Consider the following 26,501-nt stretch of genomic DNA (forward strand, 5'->3'; position numbering starts at 1 on the left):
CCCTCTGAGCAAAATGTGAGGCTCTTTGGGTGAGTTTTGTTAGGAAGCCCCTTTCCAAAACTTCAGGATCCCCTGGTAAATGCTACATATAAAGGCATATTTTTGCTTTAATTATCAAAGTATATAGGCCTTAAATATGCCCACTAGTGGCTGGAAATGGGTCAAAACAGTAGTTTAAATTTAGAAGCCAGTGCTGTGCCTGAAATACACTAGAGTAATTAATTAGAAATACATAATTAAGAGGGACTGGTTGGTGGTTGTGTCTGAGCAGCTTGTCCCTGAAGAAGAGTGAGGATGGGTCTCAGGGGGGCCCCAAGGGAGAAGGCCTAATGACTGAGTCTCTGGGATAGCCCAAGGCACCCACACACACCCCGGGGCCCAGTCTGGTCCCACCTGCTCCCTGCTGTTTCTGAGTCACACCAAGGGTCACTGCTCCTGCAGTACCAGGGAAGGAGACCCTGGTCTTGGTCTTAGGGACAGATCTTAGGCTGTTCCTCCTTCTTTTCGTTGCAGGGTTACTGGGTGGACACAAAAGGGGAAACAAAGTGAAAGCTTATTAAGTGAATGTGAGAACAGAAACAAAAGAAAAAGCTCTCTAGAATGAGAGGGGTCCCGATGGGTTGCCACTGTGGGGTTTTATTTGCAGCCTTCTACTGAGAACTAATTGGAAATCTTGTGAACTTGAGATTCTTGTGTTATCTTGGTTTGTTGCCTTATATCTTATTCTATCTCAGCATCTCTACCTGCCAGGAATAGTTCTGGAGCCCAGTCAGGGGCCTCCTTTGTTTCCTGCCTAGACCTTCACTCCTTCCCTACTCATTCATTGGACAGGACCTGTGGGCAGATAGAGCTGTACTGGGACTATGAGGAGTGACTGTATACTGAAGTGAGGGTTGGGGAGAGTGTAAGTCTCTAAGGAATCCAGAAGCAAGGCTCTTAGGACCTTGAGGGGTCAGCTGCTGCCAAGATAAGGTTACTTTTTAAAATTTTTTTAAAGATTTATTCATGAGAGACACAGAGGCAGAGACACAGGCAGAAGGAGAAGCAGGCTTCCCACAGGAAGCCAGATGCTGGAGTCAATTCCAGATCCCAGGATCAGGCCTTGAGCCAATGGCAGATGCTTAACTGCTGAGCCACCCAGGAATCCCAATAAAGTTACTTCTAAACATGATGGCATTAAGGTAGCCATGAGTTCCTAGAGGAAGGTCACACTGCACGTTTCAGGAATCCATCCCCAGGCTGTGAGCTGTGAGGGGATTAATTGAAGCTACATTTCTTTTGCCTTTGTTTCCCTTATCACTCTCCTCCCTTCCCACCCCACCCCATTCTCTGCCATCTCTGATGTCTATGTCCTGCTTAAGTGGACAGAAGTACCCCTGATCCCACTCTGGAGCCCAAGGGCTCTCTCCTTTGTCCCCTCTGGTGTCAGAACAAGGGGGGTGGCACATAGCCTGCCTGGGGCTGACATCCTGAGAACTGTGTCTCTGAGAGGCTGGATCATGGTCCAGCCAGTTGTGCTCTCCATAGTGACCAGACAGAATGCTCTCGCTATCATTCAAGGCCAGACACCACCAAGACTTTCTCATCACTGCACAGTGGTGGAGGTCAAGTATCCATGGGCTTCATTGTTCACAGGTGATTCTAGAACAAGGCAATGAATATCAGGGGCTGTGGGCTTAAGTTTAAAGCACATAAATCGGGGAGTTAATCCTGCTTGGGATGGAAAATTATACAAGGTGCAATCAAGGAAGCTGGGGGCTTTGGCTACAGAATTTCTTTTAAGCACATGCCTGGAGGACTTAGAGGTTTTGTTTAGGATGCCACCAAGCCTCGGGTAGTGGTGGTAAGTGAGCAACGAGGTAGGTGAACTCAAGGTCCATGGAGCAGGGATGAAGTGGTGGCTGGAGGTCACTATTTGAACCCAGATGCCACATAGAGCTTGGCTGAAGTTCTCAGAACAATAAAATTCTTGTTGAAAGAGCAATGGGCACACACATGCTATCACTTATTTTTAGTTTTACAAGAAGCACCATTCACTGAGTCTTGGCTGCAGGTCTTATGAAAATCACAATCTGGCTCCAAATGCAAGCTTCTCAGGGTACATGGTGGTTGGAGATGGGAGTGAGAAGCAGACTCTGAAGTTCCACCCCTGAGGCAAACTTTCTCTCAGATTGCTACTTCTCTGCTGATAAGTTGAACACTCAGCAAATATTACCCATAATTTACCAGTCAGAAGTGCTCATTCAGGCCCCATGGTTGTGCTGACCCAAATTCCTTTGGTGGGTGAGAGTCTGAGGGCTGTCTGAGGAAGCGAGGTCAAGGGATCTGTGGCAAGAAGGATCCTGTGAATATGTGGGTTTCTTTCTAAAATTACCACCATGGTGCTTAGAAAATCTAATTCCCTTTGTTAAAGAAACAAACACATAGGTCTACAATGGTGTGACTCAAGGCCCCATGTCAGTAAACTATGACTTAATATCTAACCTAAACCTTCAGTTTCAACCCCTCCAGAAATGTAGCCTTTAATCAGTCCACAGGGGAGTTTCCTGGTCAGCATGAGGATATGTACTGATAAAACCCTCTGTCCCTCTGAGGATGTAACCTTGCCTAAAATATCGGGTTCTTTGCTAACAATTTCCTTTTTTTTCTCTCCCTCTCTACCTTTAAAAACGTTTCCTTATCTTATCCCTTTGGAGCTCTGCTCTACTTGCTAGATGGAGCCCACTTGGGCCGGCAGAAGAGTTGGCCCAGAGCCAAGCCCCTAGGTTTTCAGACCATAATTCTCTGGGTGGAAAATGTCAGTAAGTTTCCATGGGATTTGATGGTAGTGCACAGAGGGCCTTCTTGTGACCATGATATAGTAACATCTCTTGATTATCATGGATACAATAAAGTGCATGCATTTGTTTTGTGTAAATAAAGGCTATTGCTAATGGGATTTCAGATGCCAGGCACCATAAAATTTGTGGGCATAGGTGGAGCATTTAAAGGCTGCTAGAGTACTCCCCACCTCAGGAAGGCTCCTGTGAGAGGATAAGCTGGTTCTCAGAATGGATTAGATTGACGCCAGTTCACCTGCTAACCTCAAGAAAACTGTGCAGTGAGGTAATTGTAAAATATGCACAGTCCCAACCCAGCAGCACATCACTCTTAGGTATTAGTTTGGCTCTGAGAGACCAATAGCTTAGCTAATTGTCCCTTTAAATTCTAAAGACTAAAGTGCGCTGCCATCTAGCACATTTGCTTATTTTATATCTAAGAACAATAGTTCCAGAAGTTACGGGCATCTAGCAAAATGGCAACATCTTACTAAGCATGTTGTGAGTCTTGAGGAACTTGGCTTGGTGGCCATCAGGCAGGGGACCCCAAAATAAGACCAGTAGAAATGAGCTACATCCCATTTGTAGCCAGGGTCCTACCAAACTGCTGCCTGCCCTCATGAGAATTCCAACTTAGAAATGCAATGGCCATTAAGAGGGATGCTCCAATTAGATAAGATCATATAAGAAGTACATTTAAAGGCAAGCGTCCCCAAATTAAACAGAGCAGGATACCTGTTTTAATTGGCAAATAGAAACCTCCAAGAGGTTTCAAAATTCCAAATAGTTTCATTGAAAGATTCATCGCAAAAACGCTAATGAATTGAAGATGTAAGAGGGACCTATGTAACTCCTACTGCTCCCCTCTGCCCTCCTTTGAGTGCTTATTCTACTGATCCTCTGCCTGAATGGCTTTTCCACTCTGAAAAGACTGCCCAGCTGCAAACAAAAGTCCTCCAAGTTAATGTCCGTAACCTCCCCTCCCATACCTACCTTCAAAGCAGGGTGCCCAATGGGTCCTTCCAGGGTTGACAGACTGAGCAATGTTCTGGTAACTTACTACATCATTCTTTTAAATAGCTAAGGACAAACTGATGGTTACCAGAGCCCACAAAGCAGATCCTGGAAAAACTGGCAGAAGCCGGCAAAGGGTGAAAATTCTCACCATAATCAGTTCCTTCGAATGTCTGCCTGTTGAGAGAAGAAAATAAAATTTCACACCGTCTCTACCTTCCCAAATCTAGAACCATGGGTTATTGATCCTCTCTGTCCCAGAGATACTTGCTGCCTTCTTGCCTGTCTCATTTCTGTACCTGGGATTGGCTTTCTAACTGCTTGGGAGGTGCCCTTTCTTTTGGCTCTCATTGAGACTGACTCTGGATTTTAAACAGTTCATATACTTTGCTCCCTCTTTGCAGTCCCCTCTTATACCAAAGGGGGTATTCAATACTACAAGGAATATTTAAAATTAGAACATGTACACAAAGAAAAAAAACAAATATAGTTGAACAGGCAAATCATGATGTCATTTAACCTACAACCCGATTCTTTGAGGGATTGAAAACAACTGTCCTTATCTTACAGATCTTTACAAAACTAGAAATGCACTTCTAAATCGACTTCAAATGTCACTTATTCTTTACCAATTCTCCTATTTATCCTAAATGGCTCATAATTACTGGCTATAGGAAAAATCAATTCCTTTTTGGAAGGATTTGCCTTTTTTCTCTGTCCCTTATACATCTTTTCATGTTTTTAAAATGTGAAAACAGCCCACAAACACCTGTGAATGAAAAAGAAAGAAGAACGGGGATCCCTGGGTGGCGCAGCGGTTTGGCGCCTGCCTTTGGCCCAGGGCACGATACTGGAGACCCGGGATCGAATCCCACATCGGGCTCCGGGTGCATGGAGCCTGCTTCTCCCTCTGCCTGTGTCTCTGCCTCTCTCTCTCTCTCTGTGACTATCATAAATAAATAAAGATTAAAAAAAATGTTGAAGAAAGAAAGAAGAAAGAAAGAAAACTTTTTAAAAATACAAACTTCTGTGGGGGGATGGGGTAACTGGTGATGGGCATTAAGGAGGGCATGTGATGTGATGAGCACTGGGTTTATATGCAACTGATGAATTATTGAACATTACATCTGAAACTAATGATGTAGGATATGTTGGCTAGTTGAATTTAAACTTAAAAAATGTTAACTTCTAAAAGGGCTCTTGAGGGACACCTGCGTGGCTCAGTGGTTGAGCGTCTGCCTTTGGCTTGGGTTGTGATCCTGGAGACCTGGGATCGAGTCCCACACTGGGCTCCCTGCACGGAGCCTGCTTCTCCCTCTGCCTGTGTCTCTGCCCCTCTCTCTCTGTGTCTCTCATAAATAAATAAATTAGAAAATCTTAAAAAAAATAAATATAGGACTTTTGTACCCAAACTCCAGCACCCCGACCCTAAGATCTAGGGACAAATACAAATCTTAAAGATCTTCTCCACAAGTATTAATAACTATAGAGTCTACATCTGTCTCTTTGTGTGTCCACATATATATGTTGTAAATTTGAGATATTTTTCTAGCTCTCATGGTATTGCTAACATTAATTTGTCAAAGAGCTCTATTTAGTTGTTTAAAGGCACACACTGATAAGGACTGGCTGTTCTAAAATGCTCAAAAAAATAGAAACTAACCCAAAAATTTTTTTCCAAGTTCACTTGATAGAGAAAAATATTCATTTGTTGATTTAATCAAAATATCTTTAGAGTTATCAGCATTAAAACTTTTATTCTGCCTGAGTTTACTAAAAGTAACATATGTTGATGTGGTCTTTGTTACAAAATATTTTTAAAAAAACAGCTTGGGAGGATGACTGAATTTAATGCCTCATGATTTTTTTTGAGGGATCTACACATAATTGCTAAGAACAAGTAAATTAAACAGGCTCAATTAAAATAAAAATTTAGGTAAAATTTAAATAGTCTCCCAAATCTTCTTGCTAACCTAAACGTTAAAATTTTGCTAAGTTAGGGCAGCCCAGGTGGCTCAGTGGTTTAGCGCTGCCTTTATCCCAGGGCCTGATCCTGGAGACCCCGGATCCAGTGCCACGTCGGGCTCCCTGCATGGAGCCTGCTTCTCCCTCTGCCTGTGTCTCTGCCAGTCTCTCTGTGTGTCTCTCATGAATAAATAAACAAAATCTTTTAAAAAAATGTTTTTGCTAAGTTAGGTTTATTTATATTTTATTATTTTTTTAAAGTAAACTCTACCCCTGACAGGGCCCTGGAACTCATGGCCCAAAGATCAAGTATGCACACTCCTCCACCTGAGCCAGCCACACTTTGAAGAGTTATGTTTAATAATAAATTAGGTTAAATTAATTAAATATGTAGATCATTCCCAAATAAGACAGAATACTAAAACATTAATTACAGTAGATATAGGTTTATCTACTTTTGTCTTATTACAGAGAAATTAAAGATAAATTTGGTCTGCTAGTAAACATCTGTTGTGGTTTATTAAAAGATTACACTATAGAAAAGTACATTTCTAAAAGTTATAAAATTTATTCATTAATTTGTCAGTCCCAAGTATGCTGGCATAGCACACAGTTCATACTTGCATACTTCTTAGCTTCCACTAGAAATTAGGTTTCTAAAAGTTTAAAATATTAATAAGGAACAATTTGCTATGTAAGGAAAGTAAGATATGTGTTTTTGGTTAAAAGAAAGTTTAAAAAATGGAAACACATTTTTGTTGGGGAAAAAAGTAATTTTGTTCTAAAGTGAGGCTCATTATTTAGAGATGGAAAGCACAGGACAAAATTTGAATGTTAGAAAAAAATTGTAGAAGGTTTCTAGAAAACCTGTTCGGGAAAAGAATATTTATGATCAGGACTGATTAAAGTTAGAATAAAGCAGTATTAATATCAAAAGTAAGTGGATGAAAAATTAGAATTTGGTTTTCCCTCTGTTAAAAGGATGATTTTTTAAAAAAAGTTTTTATTTATTTATTTATTCATGAGAGACACACACAGAGAGAGGCAGAGATAAAGGCAGAGGGAGAAGCAGGCTCCATGTAGGGAGCCCGACGTGGGACTCGATTCTGGAACTCAGGGATCATGCCCTGGGCCAAAGGCAGATGCTAAACCACTGAGCCACCTAGGAATCCTAGGATGATTTTTTTTTTAAGATTTTTATTTATTTATTTATTTGAGAGAGAGAGAGAGAAAAAGAGAGAGAGATTAACAGCACAAGCAGGGGGAGGGGCAGAGGAAAGGGAGAAGCAAGCTCCTTGCTGAGCAGGGAGCCCCCCTGACTGGATCCCAGGATCCCAGGATCATGACTTGAGGCAGACACTTAACCAACTGAGCCACCCAGGTGCCCCTAAAGTTTTGTTTTTTTTTTTTAAACTTTTGGTCTGCTGAAATCTTTTTGACCTGGAACATTGGAGGACTTTGCCAAACTAATTAGGCTTATTTGACATACTCAACTGCATGGAAAGCATTGCCACATGAGAGGTAATACTAAGTTTTCTTTATGTTGTAAGATTGTGGCACATGAAGATAAAGTCTATTTTGCTTTTACAAGAAATGGCCCCTCATTGCCACACTATCCATCCTGATGTACATGCAACATGGCTACAGTCTTCTCCTGGCTCAGAAAAAGTAAGGTGGTCAAATGATGGAGTAAATGAAGAAGTCAGGGCTAAGAGAAAACCAAGATGCCTGCTTGTTTTTTCCTGGCTACCTGACAAAACCCATCTTTCAGTTTTTACGTTCATTTACCCACCATAGGGCGTTTAAAATGACTCAAATTATAAATACATATTTGTGCAGAGACTTCTCTAATATTGCAACATTAGTCTACCAGCAATGTGTGACTCATCAGGTTCATAATCTTAGAAAAACTGTTTTTGTCTTCAGAGGACTCAGACCTCCTCCTTCTGGACACTTGGAACTGGACCTGCAACTGGAATTCATTCAGCTGCGAGCTATTATGATTATCAATATGTCCTTGTTGTCACTTGTATATTTTCCAGCTGGGTTAAAGCCTTTTCCTGCTGTAAGACTGATGCCTCACAGTGGAAAAAAATGTGAAAAAAACGTGTTTTCCACTGGGGGTATACCTCCTATAATCTCTGGGGATTGAGGCACCCATTTCACTGGGCAAATCACATGAGCCTTAGTGAAAATCTGGCAGACTTCTTGGAACTATCAGTGTACAACCTTCTGCCAATCCCTTGTTATCTCATGATAGTGTGGTCAGCTACTGTAAGTCTCTGATGTTTATGCTATAGCCTCTCATCAACAGGTTAAATAAGCCTTCTTAGATCCCAATGCAAAGGATCCTGTTGGTCACAGTTGAGAGCCTGGTGATTAGGTATTCTGGAAATGTTATCAAATGAAGATGGCCCTCATGCCCCATTGGAAAGGGCCTTATAAAGTGCTCTTGATGACTAACACTGCTGCAAAACTAGAAGGCACTGACCCTTGGGTACACATCACATAGCTGAAGGAGGTTCCACCTGACATCTGGTCCTGTATAGATCTGCAGGCTTCCAAATTAAATTGATGAGGAAGAGAAGTAGCTGGCATTGAGGTAGTAGACTGCTTCCACAAAATGATGGATCAAACTTCATACTTTAAACATGAAACCCTTTGTCTTTCTTTTCCTTTTCTTTAGTCTGCCATTCTCTTGGAAAGATAATGGCTTCATCTGTATCTCCCAGGCAGAGTGAGGGTGGTGGTGGTGGCAACCTTTGGAATTTAGAGAAATATTTTATTTCAGGCTAGGAGAAAATCTAATCGTGGCTCTAAATTTCCACAAGCAAAATAGGACATCTTCTTGGCCAACTCTTTTAAATTTACATCGTCAAATTAGAGAATACTCACAGGGAGGCTTTCATGATTCAGGATTTCCTTCTTTTGGCAGGTATCTACTTTCCTGGTTAGAGATAGGGTAAATGAGGCTATATTCAGAAACTTTTCCTTAATTCTTAAACTTATTGCAAAACCCACTGCAAAAGCAATAGCTGCCCAATAAAAATCATGAGACTCTCTGGCCAAAGTTGTTCTGGATAATAGAATGGCCCTTGATTATTTTTTAGCTAAACAAACAGGTATCTTCTGGAGTCAACAACACTTGCTGTACCTGGATTAACACCCCTGGGGAAGTTAAAACTCAGTTACATTAGAGTACTGAGCAAGTTACTTGGCTTAAAAGAATGACTCCTTCCATAGGGTCTTTCTTGACTTATTTGATTTTCATTGGTTTGAGTCTTAGGAACCATGGTTCTGAAGTAAAGTCCAAACTTTGGGCATTATCCTGCTAATAGTAATCATAATAATCCCCCTGGTATGTTGTATTCTCTTAAAACCTTTCAATGTGTGTTTTCAGAGCCTCTAACCACCAAGCAAACGATCTCCTAAGACGGGAACATGAAAAAGAGAGAGAAAAGAATTACCAAGTCATAACCTGTGAATGTCACAGAGATTAAGCAAAAATGTCATGATGCCATGACACAAAGGAACAACAGAAGCTTTGAGGACCACATAGTGGTAGCTGGGAGTTGCAGTAATGCCTTAAATGTTAATCACATCTCTCAATTAAGCTGAGAGTCTGATCAAAGGGAGGGGGTGTTAAACAAACAAGCACACACACACACACACACACAAACAAAAAACCAAAGAACTACAGACCCAACATGTTGCTTTGGTTAAGTAAGGGCTCATGTCAGTAAACCACAACTTAATACTTACCTAACCTCAGTTTCAACCCCCCAAAATGTAGCCTTTAGCCAGTCCACAGGGGAGTTTCCTGTTCAGCACGAGGAAATGTACTGATAGACCCTTCCATTCCCCTTAAGAGGGTAAGCTTGCCTAAAACAATGCATTCTGTGCTAATAATTTCCTTTTTTCCTCTGTGTCTACCTTTAAAAGTCTTTCCTTATCTATAGCCCTTTGGAGCTCCCCTCTGCTTGCTAGATGGGATGCTACCTGATTCTGAATTGATTAATAAAGCTAGTTAGACCTTTAAAATGTACTCAGTTGAATTTTTGTTATTTAACACTTCTATCCCTGAGGCCATGAGAATGAGTGGGAAGAGGGTGATGGACCAGGGCAAGGACATGGGGATGACCTGACCTGGCAAGGGTGGGAACAAAATGCAGGAGGCAGGAATGGAGAATGAGACAGGGAAGTGAATGTTTCTAAGATAACCCACTACTTAACAATGTTTGTAGCAGGTTCTTTTATATGTGCTTCCTTATTTAATTTCCAACAATCCTTGGAAGAATTACTCAGGTTTTATAGATGTTGAGTTTAGTCAGGGGATGCAAACCAAATCTGTTCCCTTTCTGCGGAAGTGGGAAGTGAGCTGGGTGTGGAGACTTCAGTAGAGTCCAGAAAGTGGTGGGTGAGGCCCAACAAGGAACAGAGAAAGGAATGATGGGTGTGAAGCTGGGGATGACATGAGCACATCCAGCAGGGCGGGAGCTGGGAAGGGGCATCAGCAACACATCTGTGTGCTCTCCAAGCCACACACAGATAGCATGAAAATCATCAGGCTTATCACTGTCTGTGAGCCCCCAGGTAGTCTTGCAATTGTTCATGTAACCTTCAGGTTACACTTGCTTCTTAGTAACATTCAGTGATTCCAGTACCAAAGATCTAAACTTAGAAAGACTAAAAATCAATTATAAAATATATTCAAGGTTTTGGTGTTGATTCTTCAAGAAAATAAATGAGTGTATATATTTTTTTAAATGATATGAATATTGGTGGGCTTAGTGATCATGACCTGAAGGAGTTTATTAAAATAGCACAAATAATTGATGGGGAAAAAGGTCCTTTCTGGCTCAGTTGTGGAATCCTTTGAGGTTTCTAAAGCTGAGTTACTAAGCAGTCTAAATTCTCAACATTTAGTCAGGCATTCCTCATTAACTGGCCTGGATAAATGCAAGCTTTGTCCCTTCTAGAATTTAAATTTCTCCACTTGAGAACAGAAGAAAATAGAATAAAGGATTTTATTGTCAGCCAACTCCCTTATGCTTAAGACAGTGGCAGAAATCTCAGGCTTGCTGGTGTAGCTACTTGACTCTAATGAATGGGGAAGAAACAGTATCTGGATCATATAGGAAAGGCCTTCCCTGCATTGCAAAAGCTGGTATATGGCTCTTGGTCTGGGAATCCCTGTGGAATTAAATACACATCCTTCCAGGACAATGGTGTCCAGACATCGGTTTTGTTTCTCCTCTGCTTCACATTGCACACATGGTCCTTAAGAAGACATACTCGACAGACAGTCCTGACAGTCACCCTGTAGAGGATCCAGAGAAGTCCACTGGCGAGCAAGGTCATCACTGAAGAATGGGGGTTTTCTTAGCTCCAGTTCTTTCTGTGCCAGGCACTTCTTCTTTCACATCCTCTCTTAGGGACTGAAATAAGCCTGGCCCGTCACTAGGAGGAAGTCTGAGCCTTCTTTCCCTTTCAGTTCCTGCTCCCTAGCCTTGAGCACCTGCTGAGGACTGCCCTGAGGGTGGGCTGGCCACTCTCCTTGTGTTTACTTCATGGACCTGCAGTCTAGAAGGAGGGAGAGGACTGCAGGGTGGGGTCTGCAACTTGGAATTTCCCAGAAAGACCTGACTAGGAGGTACTGGGAGCTGTTCAGAATCCAGGCTGCAACTTCCCTTGCCTTTGGGCTATCCTTCCTTGGATGTGCCTCTTTGAAGAGGGTCCATGAAAGAGGAGGCGGGGAAGTGGTGCGATGCACAGCAAACCCTGTGTAGAGTCCTGATGATATAATCTCACTGGGGAAAACAGGCTTGAACGTCACAAGATGACAGACAATAGAGGCTGCCTACAGCACAGGGGTGTGAGGCCAAGGCAGGGAATCCAGTGAGAAACCAATCTCAGAACTGGGTGCATCCCTGCTAACAAATGGAGATGGGGCTCTGGTGACAAGGTGGACAGAGCTGGTGAGCAGCACTGCAGAAGGACAGTGGGTACCCTTGAAGTCTATCCCTGTCTGGGAACTGGGTGCTATAGACTGGGGCTTCTCAAATATGCATGTGCACAAGAAGTGCCCCTGGAGCTTGTCACAATGCAGGCTTGATTCCGCAGTTCTGGGGTAGACCTCAGAATCGACATTTCTGCCACGTTCTCAGGTAAAGTCAGGGCTGCCAGACCGTGGACATTGCATCCTGCAGATATAGGATATGAGCAGCAAGCACAATATTACTGATGTTGAGTCGGTCCTTGACATCACTTTGGGAGCTCTGCTATGCTTCTTGTTGGGCAATTTGCTAGCTTCCTTCTTTGGCTAACCTGGTCCTTAGAGGTACCTGTGGGTAGAACCATATGGTTAGGGCTGAATGCCAGTGCATCAAAGGAGCAATGACTAGCAATATGCTAGAGTCCTTAACAAACACAAGTGAAATTTGTTCAACCACCACACAGCACAAAATGCATATATACATTTTATGTAATATCATAAAAGCAATTAGTCATTATCTGAAGCCTCCAATTACTGTATATCTAGCAATCTTAGTTATTTTTCAGAAATGCATTGAAGGAAAATAAAACAAAAAACTCTTCCAGAGTAGCCTAGTGATTTTCTTGCTAATTTATACTCCTGAAGCAATCTGAGTTATTTAGATTCCTAGCCAAACTTAAAATTTTATTACATTTCTGTACTGCATATTTGAGGCTTTAGTGTTTACTGTTTTAGATGATGTGGATTCTGAACCTGTTTCTGCTTTGGGGTTCCCCTGTGTGTGTGTTCTGGAGGGAGTCCGGGCTCTGTCCCCTGCTATGCAAGCTGGGCAAGCCAGACACCCCTTCCTGTCTCCTGGAAGGTAGGACACAGATGCCTGCCTTTGGATAGACCAATCAGACATTTCTATTATGGATTTTAAGTTGGAACAGGTAGACAAAAGGGTGAGAGTGTTTTAAAAGGAAGGAGGGGGGGGATCCCTGGGTGGCACAGTGGTTTGGCGCCTGCCTTTGGCCCAGGGCGCGATCCTGGAGACCCGGGATCGAATCCCATGTCGGGCTCCCAGTGCATGGAGCCTGTTTCTCCCTCTGCCTGTGTCTCTGGCTCTGTCTCTGCCTGTGTCTCTGGCTCTGTCTCTCCTTCTATCTCTCAAGAATAAATAAATAAAATCTTTTAAAAAAAGAAAAAAAAAGGAAGGAGGGGTGACATAGCATTGGTGGGCCTGCTTGCTGACCTTTCGCATCATGGTGCTAAGGGTGTGTCCATGTCCTAGAGATGGCAGGAGCTGCAGCCTTAACCAGGTGTGTCATACATAACATGTAACATTGGCTGTGTTCTATTTGGTTGATGCCCTCTGTCTGTGCTCATGTTCTGAGTCTGGCTATCCAGGCTTCCCTTAAGTTTCTGTGCCATCTCGTTTCCTTTCAGATAAATCCCTTTTTTCTTAAGTCATTTAGATTTGATTTCAATTACTTGCAGGGCTCTGTTTCCTTTCCATTAGAAAATCCCACTATAGGTAAAAAAAAAAAAAAGAGAACAGTGTTTAGTGTCCTCACTTTTTATACCATTAACTGCTAATTCAGGAGCTTCTGGGATTTCTGATAATTTTCAGTAAAGTGACAGTATAGCCATTGTAAGCTATAATTAGAACACAATTACATGCCATTTAGTTTTAGTTCCTACAGCATGATTTGTGTGTGTTAAATAATTTAAGAAGTGTCTTGTCCAACTACCAAGAGCCAATTTGCTGGAGGACATCTTTCCAGCAGGGCACTGCTTCATCTACTTGAGATCCAGATGCACTAGGTCTAAGACAGAAGCATCTTCAGTGATATTTCCCTCCATTGGACTACTTCATAACCAGCTGATTGAAGGTGACACATCTCCCAGGTAAGCTGTTGAGCATTCTTTAGGTTTCAATTGCCAGACAGTACCTGGCATGATTATATTAAATCAAATCATCATGATGTTCTCTGATGTGTGATCAGCCATCATCCTCGATAAAACTTCACTGCTCCCTGACATTCTTAAATAAATACCATGCAAATGCCCCTGGGCTTTAGGGATAGCAGACAAAAGAGGAGAAGAGATTATGCTGTCACTTACTATATATTTTCAATTTCTAGTTCCTTACCTTGGTATAAGTGTTGCTTCAATTGTACCAGCAACCAAAGCCAGAATGCATTCTAAGGTTTCCCCCCTCCTTGCTCACTCTACACTGCCTCCCAGGACAATGAGAAATGCACTCTTTCTTGACATTTTAGGAAGAAATCCAAGACAAAGACACCTCAAGTCAGAACTGTGGAATCATGAATGCCATGTTACTTCAATGATGAAGGTGAGTGGCTAATCACTATTTACTGGAACTCACTTGTGTGAAAATAAAAATTAAGAAGCTAACACCTTTAAATGTCTGAATCCAATACTAAATTCCTCCATGCTTGATGAGGTAGTTGAAGGAATTTCTGAAACTTCCCAAACCCCTGGTTTAATGAGTGGTTTAGGAAGTGCTGACTGGGCACTGAACAAAAGTTATAAGAAGTCACACACAAGTACACAGACACACACACACTCTCATAGCAGGCTGGCATGGGGCCTTCTCGGTATGAGACATACCCTAATCCAGGAGGTATGCCACTTTTATCTGGCTTCTCCCATGTGGCTTGTCCACTTTGCTTCCCAGGCTTCTGGCTTCCCACATGTGCTGCATGGAAACATGAGTCTAAGGTTTGAGCCATCCTGGCACCAACTGCTATGTCACTCCAGATATCCCAGACAGGCTTGGTTCATCTGAATGAAGAAACCTGAATGACTAGGGGTTTGGCAAATAATGGAAGTTTTGGGATTTGTCCCTAATAAGAACTGGCTGGACAGGATCTTCATAGGGTCTCTGTAATTATGGGTTGCTATAGCCTGCTGCCTTGGAGACCTCATCTGAACCATGAACTGCCTCATTCCTGTCAACCAATCCACCCCCAGGTGTGGCTTAGCCCTTTGGTGAGGTGAGTTCAGAACAGCATTAGGGGCAAAAGTGGAGGTGGAAGGTTGAAAAACTCAGGGATTTGAATTTAGCTGGGATGTGGGAGTGTCTCATGAAACTGGCAGGCAGATGAGCCAGGACATGGCCAACATTGGCCCAGCAAAGTGTCATTGAGGGAAAAATCTGGTGTTGAAAATTGGGAATCTAGAGCAAAAAGTATAGGTGAAGCCAAGCATGTACATGTATCTTGTTTGCAATTTCATTTAAATTTCTATGTGTGACCTGTCTTATGTAAATTGTGGTTTGAACTGGGGACTTTAAACGTTTCCCATCAACAGCCCTATTACAGAATCTGATTCTTGAAATCATGCAGCAGAGGTAAACTATTTTTCTGTGTTTCATTTCTTCGGAACCTTCCTTTTCCTTTTATTTACTCCTAAATGCTCATGTCATCTGTAGAAAAGGGAAGAGACAGCCCAACCTCAGGTAGCCGTGGTTTCCCGAGGGTGTGTGCTGGTGGGAAAGTCCCCTGTGTGCTGTGTTGATGGCTACAGAGAATATTGACAAGGAACAGTCAAAACTGCCCTACTTCAGCACCGAGGGAAGTTATTCTTCTTGTGAGGTGAGTGTACTACATGATGTTTAGGGAACAAAGCATTTGTTCACATGTCTGAACTCAAGGAGAACCCCAGATGGGTTTTGCAAAATGCCTTCTCTGCATGTCTTCATTAATGCATCTGTAGGTTGAGTGAACATGTGTTAATGTCACATTACTTCTGTTTGAGATTGTCATTTGCATTTTCTTTATGATGCTGTTTATCCTGGAAGCCACACTAACTCCCTCCAGACCCTGCCTGGGAGTGCATGTTAAAAAGGACACAGGGGTCCCAGCACCATGGTTTTAATGCTATAGTCGGCCCCCTCTCTACCTCAAGCGGAGAATTCCTGCTGTACTACATGCTACTGGTGCCCTGCCCAGGTCCCTCATGGGGCTGACACACCTGTCCCTAGCTCCTGTGATGTTGGCTTCTAGTAGTTCATACTTGCACCTCTCTGAAGGGGTGCTCCTTGGCTAAGGGGAGCTTTTTCATCCGGAGATGCTTAGCTAGAGGCCCTTGGCCAGTGACTGGGGTATGGAATCTGTTCCTTCAGGGGGCACAACTTCTGTAGAGTCATTCCCTCCAGGGACACCAGGGGTCACCCTGAGGCTGGAACTCACCTGAATCCCATCACAGCTTGGCTGCTTTCTCTGTTCTTTATTGCTTCCCTCCTCACTCTTGCATTAGTTTCTCCTGGGAACACTTCTTCAGCAAAGCATTTTTGCAAGCATCCCACCATGGGCTCTGATTCTAGACGACCTGATACAAGACCACCACAAACAAGGCAGGGCAGCAGGTGAGGCACACTGTAGTTCCTCACACAGGGAAGGATAGCAGATGAGAAGGGATCTCTGCAAAAACAAATGCATTCTTCAACACCAGGTTCAACTGAAAGCAAATGGAACTAAGAGTTCTGTTTCAGCTGGTGTTTGTCATTTACTCCATGGTAGGAAAAACAATACCAAGAAAAAATGTGGAAAGTGTATGTTTTAACTCTGGGTTACATTTGGAAAGAGAAACCTAGTGATGCACTTGAAAGGGCTGCTTGGTTTATTTTCAACTTGGTGATTATTTCTTATGATGGAGAAAATTAAAAATCAGTCAGACCTTGTGACTTCATTCTTATTTCTGCAGTTTTTGGGGGAGTCCAGACTGAGCTTCTCTGGACCAGGATAGTTCACAGGCAGGAGGTACAGACTGTCAGCTCCTCTCCAGGCTGCCTCAACCATCCTCAGGGCTCCAGACAGGACAGCCACACATTCCACTGCCTGCTGATGTAGTCACTGCTTGTTTTGCTGGCACCAGTCATGTCCAACTTTAAGTACATTCTTTTAGCCCAACAGCCCTGCCCCTTAATCAGTGTCCCCATCTCAGTTAATGGCACCACCATTCTCCCCAATTATTCTGACAGGAGACATAGCAGTCATCACTAGACACATCATTTAATCTCTCAGTGCCTCAGTTTCCTCATTTGTGAAACAGGGGTAACAATGATAGCCTGAATCACTGAGTTTTTTTTTTAAAGATTTTTATTTATTTATTCAGGATAGACATAGAAAGAGAGAGGGCGGGGGGGGGGGCAGAGACACAGGCAGAAGAAGAAGAAGGCTCCATGCCGGGAGCCTGAGGTGGGACTCGATCCCGGGGGCTCCAGGATCATGCCCTGGGCCAAAGGCAGGCACTAACCGCTGAGCCACCCAGGGATCCCTGAATCACTGAGTTTTTTACTGAAATATGATGTGTAATAAGCAGCAGCATGATCTTATTGGAATAGGACATTTACCTTCTATTTTTCACACATCTGCAGTCTAGCTGGGAGTCCGCTGATCTGGAGTGGAATCGTCTCAGCTGGGTCTGTTCCACACATCTTTTATCCTTCAGCATGGACCGAAGGCCCAGATTTTCCAAAGTCTTTCATGGCAATGGCAGATGCACAAAGGGACAAGCTAAAATGTAAATTTTTAAAATCTTTTGTTATATCACCTGCTAACATTACATTATGTAAAGCAAATCACATGATCCAACCCACCTGAAGTGAGTGAATTATACTTCAGCATGGAGGTGGTAGGGGAGGGACTGAATATTTTTTAACAATAATCCATAGTGTCACAATGGTGTGCTATACTGCCTAATAGGGTTGTCAGAATTGAATGAGGTAAATGCTTAGTACAGTGCCTGGCATTTGGTTCTTCCCTTCTTTTTTTCTTTTTCTTACTTTTTTCTCTCCTTCCTTCCCCTATTTGTCTTCCTATGTATACATATCTACTTACCTATCTGCTTATATTGTTCCCTCTTTATTCTTCATCTTTCCATAGACAGTAAAAATTGAAGACTTTAAATTCTCATATTTAAAAAATATCATCTATAGCCACAGCAGTAAGAAAGCTCATGTACTGTACTCCTCAATTCTTCTCCTTTGCCCTCCAACCCACTACAGCAAGGTAGATTGTGATTCTTGGCTTAAAGCCTTCAATGGCTTCTAACTTAAATATATGGCATGACATATAACATTGTCTGTGATCATGCTCCTTCTTTTTCCCTGATGCATCCAGCAGGCAGTTGGATCTAGCCTGGCTTGGTCCTTAGGGTGAGAGTGCAGACTGTATGTGGAAATTTTCTTGCAAGCCTGTGTGCACTGGTCCTGGATCTCTTTTGGGGCCCATGGAAGGTTGATTCTGTCTGGTATAGCTTGATGGGTTCTGAATATACCAGTGTTTTGGAAAGAGGATGAAAGCTGGGGAGGAGGAGACAGATGGGAGAGCAATGAAATATAGACTGGATTCAGGAGAAAAGAGTAGAGATCCAAGCTAGCATAGCAATCATGGACTGCAGAAGACATCACACAACCTATGGATCAAGGAGATTGGACTTTTCTGCATCTCAAGATGGATGGAGTGCAATCTTTGCTGTGAGAGATGTTCAGAATGTTCTAAATGTATCAGTTATCTTTGCTATACAAGAAACCACCCCGATCTTATTGGCTTAAAATACACGAGATGTTGTTTCTCACAATTCTGTAGTTGTGTGTGAGTCTCTTCCACTGATTTTTCCTGCATTCACTCAACTGGTTGCATTCAATCGGAGGATAGGCTTAGCAGATGTAGTTGGATATTGCATTCCTAGTACAGTCTTTCATCCTCAAAAAGGGTATGTGGTACTTCTTCACATGAGAAAGCTTTCTTTTTCTTTAATTTAAATTCGATTTGCCAACATATAGTATAACACCCAGTGCTTATTACATCATGTGCTCATGAGGAAGCTTTTTGAGAGAACTAGCTGCAATGAGCAATTCTGGCTTCAGCCTCAAGGAATACCACGTTTGCTGATGTCTCATTGGCCAAAGCAGGTCATGTGGACAAGCCCAAAGTCAGGGTGGGAGAGGCATATAGGATGGGGTGCCCCCAGTCCTGATGCACTGGGGGCCATTAATACATCCACCTGTCACACCTACACGGAAGTCAGTAGAAGAGTCATGAATTCCGACCATTCTGTTTGCAGTTTTTAAGGACTGCTATTTGAAGAAAACTAAGTTTCCTCTAATATATGGACAGAGAAGATTTTGTTTTCTTAATAATGGTATCAAGGTAGAGAGGAAGGAATTAAAGGTCTGGAGTCAGGAGAACTGAGTTCATCCTGTCTCCATACTTATTCATAGTGTGATCTGATCAACTCACTCCTGGACTGAATTAGAAAAGGGCTAATCAAACAGAATTGGGTGAGCCAACCTAGAAAATCATCAGTCTTGTTTGTTTCTTTTGTGCATTAGTCTATAAACCTAGAAATGGATTTCATTTTCCTAAATTATTCTGCATTTTCGTACACAAAAGTATAACCATTAAATGACTCTTTGCATTTCTTTACCTCTCTGTGTCTTAGCATTTTATTTTAGGTTTAGAGAATGGTTTGAGTGTTGAGCTGGACTCCTCTTTTCCATGATTGATGTGCTGTAATGGGGTAATGGTCTTCCTATATTCAGGAGTTGGTACCTGGTAGCAAGGACACACTTGCTGTGATTTGCACAAACCATCAGGATTACTTACATTATTCTGTGTCCCCAAATAGTTATAAGTAATCTTAGTTATTTCTTATGGAATGTGAATTGTAATAGGGGCAGGAGACTGCTCATTTGGAAAAATATTTAAAAAGATGCAACATGGAAAAGGCTGAATCATGTATTAGTTTTTGTTACATAGAAAACACCTTCACATCTCTGTGGTTTATAGCAACAGATATTCCATCTCATGCTTTCAAATCCATGGGTGGGCTGTGTTTTGGCTGATTTAATCTGCAGTTTGTGTCTCTATGCTGAAGAAGCATTGGCTGTCTGGATCAGGTTTTTCTCATGGAGGCTCAAAACAGAGCAGGAGGACCATCCAAATCACAAATGCACAGTAGAAAGTCTGTGTTTTTCACACTTGCTGACATTCTGTTGGCCCAAGCAAGTCTCATGACCATGCCCAAAGGAAATTAGGTAGGGCATTATGTCACATTTTCTAGAAGATGGTTCTGCAAAGCCACATGGCAGAGGGTGTGGATGTGTAATTTCTTTTTTTTTTAAGTTTTTATTTAAATCCAGGTAGTTAACATACAGTGTAATATTAGTAATTCACTATATTCACATTGAGCAATTTAAAAAGGCATGAACTCATGATACAACAACATGGACAAATCTCAAAAAATATTATGTGGAATGAAAGAAGCCAGACCAGTTTCACTTGCATAAAGTTCAAATAGAAAAACTAACCTCTGGGAATAGAAATCAGAATAGTGATTGCCTCTGGAGGGTGAGGGAAGAATGATGGTGTGGACAGGGACAGGAGAGGGTTTTCTGGGGTATAGACATTGTCCAGATGTTGATCTGTGTGATGGTTATATGTATACATAAGCATACACATATATTGCCAAAGTTAATTGAGTTGTGCAAATTAATGTATTTTGCTGTTTTAAATTGTACTCAATAAAGTGCTATTAGCATAAAATGAAAAAAATATTAGTAATTCAACCCTTAGGTAATGAAAATAGAGTGTAATATTAGTGATTCACACTTATATACAACACCCGGTGTTCATCATAACAAATGCCCTCCTTAATCCCCAACACCCTTCTCTCTGGTAACCAACAGTTTGATCTCTATAATTAAGAGTCTGTTTCTTGGTTTTCCTCTTCCCCCCGCCCCATGTTTGTTTGTTTTGTTTTGTAAATTCCACATATGAGTGAAATCATATGGTATTTGTCTTTCTCTGACTGACTTATTTCTTTTTTTTTTTTTTTTGACTGACTTATTTCACTTAGCACAATATTCTTTTTTTATATATATATTTTTTATTGGATTTGCAAACAATAGTATAACATCCAGTATCATCCCACCAAATGCCCCCATCAGTGCCTGTCACCCAGTCACCCGATCCCCCACCCACCTCCCCTTCCACTACCCCTTGTTCATTTCCCAGAGTTAGGAGTTTCTAATTTTCTGTCACCCTCTCTGATATTCCCCACTCATTTTCTCTCCGTTCCCATTTAAGCTCTTTCACTAATTTTTATATTTCCTGATAGAATGAGATCATATACTGTTTGTCCTTCTCCGTCCGATTGATTTACTTCACTCAGAATCATACCTTCCAGTTCTATCCACATTGAAGTAAATGGTGGATATTTGTCATTTTGAACGACTGACTAATATTTCATTGTATGTATAGACCACGTTTTCTTTGTCCATTCATTTTCCAATGGGCACCAGGGTCCTTCCACAATTTGGCTGTTGTGGACATTGCTGTTATAAACATTGGAGTGCAGGTGTCTTGGTCTGTCACTGCATCTGTATCTTCGGGGTAAATCCCCAGTAGTGCAATTGATGGGTCGTAGGGTACTTCTATTTTAACTCTTTGAGGAACAGCCACACAGTTTTCCAGAGTGACTGTACCAATTCACATTCCCACTAACAGTGCAAGAGGGTTCCCCTTTCTCCGCATCCTCTCCAACATTTGTTGTTTCCTGTCTTGTTCATTTTCACCATTCTCACTGGTGTGAGGTGGTATCTCATGGTGGTTTTGATTTGTATTTCCCTGATGGCAAGTGATGCAGAGCATTTTTCATGTGCTTGGTGGCCATGTCTATGCCTTCTTTGGTGAAATTTCTGTTCATATCTTTTGCCCATTTCATGACTTGACTGTTTCTTGGGTTTTGAGTTTAATAAGTTCTTTATAGATTGTGGATACTAGCCCTTTAACTGATAGGTCATTTGCAAATAACTTCTCCCATTCTGTAGGGTGTCTTTAAATTTGTTGACTGTCTCTTTTGCTGTGCAGAAGCTTTTTATCTTGATGAAGTCTCAATAGTTCATTTTTGCTTTTGTTTCCCTTGCCTTCATAGATGTATCTTGCAAGAAGTTGCCATGGCAAAGTTCAAAAAGGGTGTTGCCTGTGTTCTCCTCTAGGATTTTGATGGATTCTTGTCTCACATTTAGATCTTTCAACTATTTTTGAGTTTATCTTTGTGTCTGGTGTAAGAGAATGGTCCAATTTCATTCTTCTGCACCTGGCTGTCCAATTTTCCCAGCAACATTTTTTGAAGAGACTGTCTTTTTTTCCAGGGGATAGTCTTTCCTGCTTTGTCAAATATTAGTTGACCGTAAAGTTGAGGGTCGACTCCTGGATTCTCTATTCTGTTCCATTGATCTATGTGTCTGTTTTTGTGCCAGGACCACACTGTCTTGATGACCACAGCTTTGTAGTACAACCTGAAATCTGGCATTGTGATGCCCCCAGCTATTGTTTTTTAATATTCTCCTGGCTATTCAGGGTCTTTTATGATTCCACAAAAATCTTAAGATGATTTGTTCCAACTCTCTGAAGAAAGTCCATAGTATTTTGATAGGGATTGCATTAAATGTGTAAATTGCCCTGGGTAGCATTGACATTTTGACAATATTAATTCTTCCAATCCGTGAGCATGGAATATTTTTCCATTTCTTTGTGTCTTCCTTAATTTCTTTCAGAAGTGTTCTGTAGTTTTTCAGTATAGATCCTTTACCTCTTTGGTTAGGTTTATCCCTAGGGATCTTATGCTTTTTGGTGCAATTTTAATGGGATTGACTCCTTAATTTCTCTTTCTTCAGTCTCATTGTTAGTGTATAGAAATGCCACTGATTTCTGGGCATTGATTTTGGACAATTTGGACACTGTCAAATTGTTGTATGAGTTCTAGCAATCTTGGGGTGGAGTCTCTTGGATTTTCTATGTACAGTATCATGTCATCTGCAAAGAGGGAGAGTTTGACTTATTCTTTGCCAATTTGAATGCCTTTTGTTTTCTTTTTGTTGCCTGATTGCTGAGGCTAGGACTTCCAGTACTATATTGAATAGTAGTGGTGAGAGTGGACATCCCTGTCTTGTTCCTGATCTTAGGGGAAAGGCTCCCAGGGTTTCCCCCTTGAGAATGATATCTGCTGTGGGCTTTTCGTAGATGGCTTTTAAGATGCTGAGGAATGTTCCCTCTATCCCTACACTCTGAAGAGTTTTAATCAGGAATGGACGCTGTATTGTGTCAAATGCTTTCTCTGCATATTGAGAGGATCATATGGTTCTTGTTTTTTCTCTTGCTGATATGATCAATCACATTGATTGCTTTATGAGTGTTGAACCAGCCTTACATCCCTGGGGTAAATCCCATTTGGTCATGGTGAATAATCTTCTTAATGTGCTGTTGGATCCTATTGACTACTATCTTGTTGAGAATGTTTGCATCTGTGTTCATTATATTGGTCTATAATTCTCCTTTTTGGTGGGGTCTTTGTGTGGTTTTGGAATTAATGTGATGCTGGCCTCATAGAACGAATTTGGAAGTACTCCATCTCTTTCTATCTTCCCGAACAGCCTTAGTAGAATAGGTATGATTTCTTCTTTAAACGTTTGATAGAATTCCCCTGGGAAGCCATCTGGACCTGGCCTTTTGTGTCTTGGGAGGTTTGTGATGACTGCTTCAATTTCCTCCCCGGTTATCAGCCTGTTCAGGTTTTCTACTTCTTCCTGTTCCAGTTTTGGTAGTTTGTGTTTTTCCAGAAATGCATCCATTTCTTCTAGATTGCCTAATTTATTGGCATATACCTGCTCATAAGTTTTAAGAGTACTTTGTATTTCCTTGGTATTAGTGGTGATTTCTCCTTTTTCATTCATGATTTTATTAATTTGACTCTTTTCTCTCTTCTTTTTAATAAGGCTGGCTAATGGATTATCTATATTATTAATTCTTTCAAAGAACCAAATCCTGGTTCTGTTAATCTGTTCCACATTTCTTCTGGTTCTATTTTATTGAGTTCTGCTCGAATCTTTATTAATTCTCTTCTTCTGCTGGGGGTAGGATTTATTTGCTGTTTTTTTCTCCAGCGCCTTTAGGTGTAAGGTTAGCTTTTGCATTTGAGTTCTTTCCAGTTTTTGGATGGATGCTTGATTTGCAATGTATTTCCCCCTCAGAAATGCTTTTGCTGTATCCCAAAGATTTTGAATGGTTGTATCTTCATTCTCATTAGTTTCCATGAAACTTTTTAATTCTTCTCTAATTTCCTGGTTGACCCTTTCATGTTTTAGCAGGATGGTCCTTAACCTCTACATATTTGAAATCCTTTCAAACTTCTTCTTGTGATTTAGTTCTAGTTTGAAAGACTTATGGTCTGAAAATTAGCAGGGTTCAATCCCAATCTTTTGGTATCAGTTAAGACCTGATTTGTGACCCAGTATGTGGTCTGTTCTGGAGAGAGTTCCATGTGCACTTGAGAAGAATGTATATTCAGTTGTATTGGGATGTAAAATTCTGTAAATATCTGTGAAATCCATCTGGTCTAGTGTATCATTTAAAGCTCTTGTTTCTTTGGAGATGTTGTGCTTAGAAGATCTGTCAATTATAGAAAGCATGTGTCCAAGTCACCAAGTGTATTATTATCTAAATATGTCTCAACTTTGGTTATTAATTGATTGATATACTTGGCAGCTCCCACATTCGGGGCATAAATATTGATGATTGTTAGGTCCTCTTGTTGGATAGATCCTTTAAGTATGATATAGGACACTATATCATACTCTTACTACAGTCTTTGGGATAAACTTTAATTTATCTAAGGATGGCTACCCCTGCTTTCTTTTGAGGACCATTTGAATGGTACATGGTTCTCCAACCTTTTATTTTCAGGCTGTAGGTGTCCTTAGGTCTCAAATGAGTCTCTTGTAGACAGCAAATAGATGGGTCTTGCTTTTTTATCCAGTCTGAAGCCCTGTGCCTTTGATGGGGTCATTAAGCCCTTTCACGTTCAGAGTTACTATTGAAAGATATGAATGCAGTGTCATCATGATACCTATTCAGTCCCTGTTTTTGTGGATTGTTTCCTTGGACTTTCTCTTTCTTTTATAGAGTACCCCTTAATATTTCTTGCAGAGCTGGTTTGGTGGTCACATATTCTTTCAGTTTCTGCCTATCTTGGAGGCTCTTTATCTCTCCTTCTATTCTGAATCAGAGCCTTGCTGGATAAAGCATTCTTGGCTGCATGTTCTTCACATTTAGGACCCTGGATATATCCTGCCAGCCCTTTCTGGCCTGCCAGGTCTCTGTGGAGAGGTCTGCTGTTAACCTAATACTTCTCCCCATAAAGTTTGGGGATCTCTTGTCTCTTGCTGATTTAAGGATCTTCTTTTTATCTTTGGAATTTGCAAGTTTCACTATTAAATGTCGAGGTGTTGAGTGGTTTTTATTGATATTAGGGGGGGAATCTCTCTATCTTCTGGATCTGAATGCCTGTCTCGCTTCCCAAGTTAGGGAAGCTCTCAGCTATGATTTGTTCAAATACACTTTCTGGTACTCGGTCTCTTTTGGTGCCCTCGGGAACCCCCAATTAAACATAAATTTTTCCTTCTGAGGCTGTCATTTATTTCCCTTAACATATCCACATGATCTTTTAATTACTTTTCTTTTTTTCTTCAGCTTCCTTCCTTGCCATCAACTTGTCTTCTATGTCACTCACTCGTTCTTCTACCTCGTTAACCCTCGTCGTTAGGACCTCCAGTTTGGATTACATCTCATTTAACTGATTTTTAATTTCTGCCTGATTAGATCTAAGTTCTGCAGTCATGAAGTTTCTTGAGTCCTTTATGCTTTTTCTAGAGCCACCAGTAGCTGTATAATAGTGCTTCTGAATTGGCTTTCTGACATTGAATTGTAATCCAAATTTTGTAACTCTGTGGGAGAGAGGACTGTTTCTGATTCTTTGGAGGTGAGTTTTTCCTTCTAGTCATTTTGCTCAGTGCAGAGTGGCCAAAAACAAGTTGTACTGGAAAAAGGAGAAAAAGAGAGAAAAAGGGGGGGGAGGAACAAACAGAAAACATAAAACAAGAGGGGGTATCCTCTGATTCTATATACTGTGAATCCCTGAACTTCCCCCTAGAACTTTCCAGCACTGCTTGGTCAATAAGTTGCTTTTCCCCTGTCCTTCCAGCTGGGCTTCTGGGGGAGGGGCCTGCTGTGCTGATTCTCAGGTGTGTGCACCTGGGGGAGCTGCCCAGCCCCCTGCCAGGTGCATGGTTCAGTGGTAGTTGTTTATCCTGTGAGGCCCCTGCTCAGTCCCAGGTACAAGGTGACACCAGGAGGAGGAACAACAGTTGCAGCTGCCAGCTCTCCAACTCTGGAGAGAGTTGCAGTAGTACAGGTCCTGCAGTAACTACCATAGCTCCCAGTCCGCCATGGCCTGAATACTCTGGGTGCGGGGGTTGGGGGGGCAATCTGTACCTTTTGGGGCCGCCTGGCGGCAGGAGTGTCCTCGCTGTCCTGGGCCCTTTCCCGCCTCCTCCTGTCCTGGGTGGAGCACGGAATCTTGGGCGGTGTCCCCCACGGGCCCTTGGCGATGGAGCCTGCATCCCTGGAATCGCACTCCCGGAGCCCCGGAGCCGGCAGCCCCCTCTGCACGGAGCGGGAGCCGCCGCCTGAACCTCCACCCGAGCTGCTCCTGGGCCCAGCCCAGCATGCGCTCCAGCCCTTTAGGGAGCTCCGTCCGCAGAGTGTGGTGGCTCTCCCCAGGGCGCAGGTCCTCTGTTAGTGCCCCTGGGGGCCTGAGGGCATCCCTGCCCCTCCTGGGATCCTGCCCGGGCTCCC

The 26,501-nt window shown here is 42.1% G+C and overlaps 1 long non-coding RNA gene across 19 annotated transcripts in view; it reads left to right on the plus strand.

Moving 5' to 3' along the window:
* Window positions 1-26,501, plus strand: part of LOC121478588 — a 109,437-nt gene that overhangs the window by 36,653 nt on the left and 46,283 nt on the right. For 10 of the 19 annotated variants that reach the window (XR_005984528.1, XR_005984527.1, XR_005984526.1 and 7 more), the window contains exons 4-7: window positions 13,560-13,683; window positions 14,058-14,131; window positions 15,233-15,395; window positions 17,180-17,325. This is a non-coding gene — a long non-coding RNA (uncharacterized LOC121478588). The remainder of the gene's footprint in view (window positions 1-13,559; window positions 13,684-14,057; window positions 14,132-15,232; window positions 15,396-17,179; window positions 17,326-26,501) is intronic. The other 9 variants (XR_005984536.1, XR_005984534.1, XR_005984539.1 and 6 more) reach the window with 2 other exon arrangements.

The sequence above is a fragment of the Vulpes lagopus genome, chromosome 19 (genome assembly GCF_018345385.1).
Source record: "Vulpes lagopus strain Blue_001 chromosome 19, ASM1834538v1, whole genome shotgun sequence".
Lineage (NCBI taxonomy): Eukaryota > Metazoa > Chordata > Mammalia > Carnivora > Canidae > Vulpes > Vulpes lagopus.